The 2,500-nt window shown below is 52.4% G+C and overlaps 8 non-coding genes and 4 pseudogenes across 8 annotated transcripts in view; all 12 read right to left on the reverse strand.

Annotated features, from left to right (window-relative positions):
• Nucleotides 1-36, reverse strand: part of LOC131120351 (5S ribosomal RNA) — a 119-nt gene extending 83 nt beyond the window's left edge. Inside the window, exon 1 of the ribosomal RNA XR_009126907.1 lies at nt 1-36. This exon is cut by the window's left edge and continues 83 nt beyond it. This is a non-coding gene — a ribosomal RNA (5S ribosomal RNA).
• A 112-nt stretch (nt 37-148) lies between these two features.
• Nucleotides 149-257, reverse strand: LOC131122980 (5S ribosomal RNA; annotated as a pseudogene).
• Nucleotides 258-368: 111 nt separating this feature from the next.
• Nucleotides 369-487, reverse strand: LOC131121495 (5S ribosomal RNA). The gene has a single exon (XR_009128003.1). It is a non-coding gene; the product is annotated as a 5S ribosomal RNA (ribosomal RNA).
• Nucleotides 488-599: 112 nt separating this feature from the next.
• LOC131120797 (5S ribosomal RNA) lies at nt 600-718 on the reverse strand. The gene has a single exon (XR_009127342.1). It is a non-coding gene; the product is annotated as a 5S ribosomal RNA (ribosomal RNA).
• A 112-nt stretch (nt 719-830) lies between these two features.
• LOC131121844 (5S ribosomal RNA) lies at nt 831-949 on the reverse strand. Its single transcript, XR_009128338.1, has one exon. It is a non-coding gene; the product is annotated as a 5S ribosomal RNA (ribosomal RNA).
• Nucleotides 950-1,061: 112 nt separating this feature from the next.
• Nucleotides 1,062-1,180, reverse strand: LOC131123718 (5S ribosomal RNA; annotated as a pseudogene).
• A 112-nt stretch (nt 1,181-1,292) lies between these two features.
• LOC131122772 (5S ribosomal RNA) lies at nt 1,293-1,411 on the reverse strand (annotated as a pseudogene).
• Nucleotides 1,412-1,522: 111 nt separating this feature from the next.
• LOC131120352 (5S ribosomal RNA) lies at nt 1,523-1,641 on the reverse strand. Its single transcript, XR_009126908.1, has one exon. It is a non-coding gene; the product is annotated as a 5S ribosomal RNA (ribosomal RNA).
• Nucleotides 1,642-1,753: 112 nt separating this feature from the next.
• Nucleotides 1,754-1,862, reverse strand: LOC131123523 (5S ribosomal RNA; annotated as a pseudogene).
• A 111-nt stretch (nt 1,863-1,973) lies between these two features.
• Nucleotides 1,974-2,092, reverse strand: LOC131121496 (5S ribosomal RNA). Its single transcript, XR_009128004.1, has one exon. It is a non-coding gene; the product is annotated as a 5S ribosomal RNA (ribosomal RNA).
• A 112-nt stretch (nt 2,093-2,204) lies between these two features.
• Nucleotides 2,205-2,323, reverse strand: LOC131120798 (5S ribosomal RNA). The gene has a single exon (XR_009127343.1). It is a non-coding gene; the product is annotated as a 5S ribosomal RNA (ribosomal RNA).
• Nucleotides 2,324-2,435: 112 nt separating this feature from the next.
• LOC131121201 (5S ribosomal RNA) overlaps nt 2,436-2,500 on the reverse strand; it is a 119-nt gene continuing 54 nt past the window's right edge. The window contains exon 1 of the ribosomal RNA XR_009127735.1: nt 2,436-2,500. This exon is cut by the window's right edge and continues 54 nt beyond it. This is a non-coding gene — a ribosomal RNA (5S ribosomal RNA).

Consider the following 2,500-nt stretch of genomic DNA (forward strand, 5'->3'; position numbering starts at 1 on the left):
GAGATCGGGCGTTTTCAGGGTAGTATGGCCGTAAGCTGCCAGGTAGACTAAAAAGATCCTATTTGAAGGTGACGCAGGCCAAACTAGACTCCAGCAAAAAGTGTCAAACAGCGCCCTCTGCTGTCAGGCAAGAGCAGAAACCATAAAAAGCTTACAGCACCAGGTATTCCCAGGCGGTCTCCCATCCAAGTACTAACCAGGCCCGCCCCTGCTTAGCTTCCAAGATCGGGCGTTTTCAGGGTAGTATGGCTGTAAGCTGCCAGGTCAACTGAAAAGATCCTATTTGAAGGCGACGCAGGCCAAACTAGACTCCAGCAAAAAGTGTCAAACAGCGCCCTCTGCTGTCAGGCAAGAGCAGAAACCATAAAGGCTTACAGCACCTGGTATTCCGAGGCAGTCTCCCATCCAAGTACTACCCAGGCCCGCCCCTGCTTAGCTTCCGAGATCGGACGAGATTGGGCGTTTTCAGGGTAGTATGGCCGTAAGCTGCCAGGTCGACTAAAAAGATCCTATTTGAAGGCGACGCAGGCCAAACTAGACTCCAGCAAAAATTGTCAAACAGCGCCCTCTGCTGTCAGGCAAGAGCAGAAACCATAAAAAGCTTACAGCACCTGGTATTCCCAGGCGGTCTCCCATCCAAGTACTAACTAGGCCCGCCCCTGCTTACCTTCCGAGATCGGACGAGATCGGGCGTTTTCAGGGTAGTATGGCCGTAAGCTGCCAGGGCAACTGAAAAGATCCTATTTGAAGGCGACGCAGGCCAAACTAGACTCCAGCAAAAAGTGTCAAACAGCGCCCTCTGCTGTCAGGCAAGAGCAGAAACCATAAAAAGCTTACAGCACCTGGTATTCCCAGGCGGTCTCCCATCCAAGTACTAACCATGCCCGCCCCTGCTTAGCTTCGAAGATCGGACGAGATCGGGCGTTTTCAGGGTAGTATGGCCGTAAGCTGCCAGGGCAGCTGAAAAGTTCCTATTTGAAGGCGACGCAGGCCAAACTAGACTCCAGCAAAAAGTGTCAAACAGCGCCCTCTGCTGTCAGGCAAGAGCAGAAACCATAAAAAGCTTACAGCACCTGGTATTTCCAGGCGGTCTCCCATCCAAGTACTAACCAGGCCCGCCCCTGCTTAGCTTCCAAGATCAGACGACATCGGGCCTTTTCAGGGGAGTATGGCCGTAAAATTCCAGGTCAACTGAAAAGATCCTATTTGAAGGCGACGCAGGCCAAACTAGACTCCAGCAAAAAGTGTCAAACAGCGCCCTCTGCTGTCAGGCAAGAGCAGAAACCATAAAAAGCTTACAGCACCTGGTATTCCCAGGCTGTCTCCCATCCAAGTACTAACCAGGCCCGCACCTGCTTAGCTTCCGAGATCGGACGAGATCGGCCGTTTTCAGGGTAATATGGCTGTAAGCTGCCAAGGCAACTGAAAAGATCCTATTTAAAGGCGACGCAGGCCAAACTAGACTCCAGCAAAAAGTGTCAAACAGCGCCCTCTGCTGTCAGGCAAGAGCAGAAACCATAAAGGCTTACAGCACCTGGTATTTCCAGGCGGTCTCCCATCCAAGTACTAACCAGGCCCGCCCCTGCTTAGCTTCCGAGATCGGACGAGATCGGGCGTTTTCAGGGTAGTATGGCCGTAAGCTGCCAGGTAGACTAAAAAGATCCTATTTGAAGGTGACGCAGGCCAAACTAGACTCCAGCAAAAAGTGTCAAACAGCGCCCTCTGCTGTCAGGCAAGAGCAGAAACCATAAAAAGGTTACAGCACCAGGTATTCCCAGGCGGTCTCCCATCCAAGTACTAACCAGGCCCGCCCCTGCTTAGCTTCCAAGATCGGGCGTTTTCAGGGTAGTATGGCTGTAAGCTGCCAGGTCAACTGAAAAGATCCTATTTGAAGGCGACGCAGGCCAAACTAGACTCCAGCAAAAAGTGTCAAACAGCGCCCTCTGCTGTCAGGCAAGAGCAGAAACCATAAAGGCTTACAGCACCTGGTATTCCGAGGCAGTCTCCCATCCAAGTACTACCCAGGCCCGCCCCTGCTTAGCTTCCGAGATCGGACGAGATTGGGCGTTTTCAGGGTAGTATGGCCGTAAGCTGCCAGGTCGACTAAAAAGATCCTATTTGAAGGCGACGCAGGCCAAACTAGACTCCAGCAAAAATTGTCAAACAGCGCCCTCTGCTGTCAGGCAAGAGCAGAAACCATAAAAAGCTTACAGCACCTGGTATTCCCAGGCGGTCTCCCATCCAAGTACTAACTAGGCCCGCCCCTGCTTACCTTCCGAGATCGGACGAGATCGGGCGTTTTCAGGGTAGTATGGCCGTAAGCTGCCAGGGCAACTGAAAAGATCCTATTTGAAGGCGACGCAGGCCAAACTAGACTCCAGCAAAAAGTGTCAAACAGCGCCCTCTGCTGTCAGGCAAGAGCAGAAACCATAAAAAGCTTACAGCACCTGGTATTCCCAGGCGGTCTCCCATCCAAGTACTAACCATGCCCGCCCCTGCT

Source organism: Doryrhamphus excisus, chromosome 2, assembly GCF_030265055.1.
Source record: "Doryrhamphus excisus isolate RoL2022-K1 chromosome 2, RoL_Dexc_1.0, whole genome shotgun sequence".
NCBI classification, from domain to species: Eukaryota; Metazoa; Chordata; class Actinopteri; order Syngnathiformes; family Syngnathidae; genus Doryrhamphus; species Doryrhamphus excisus.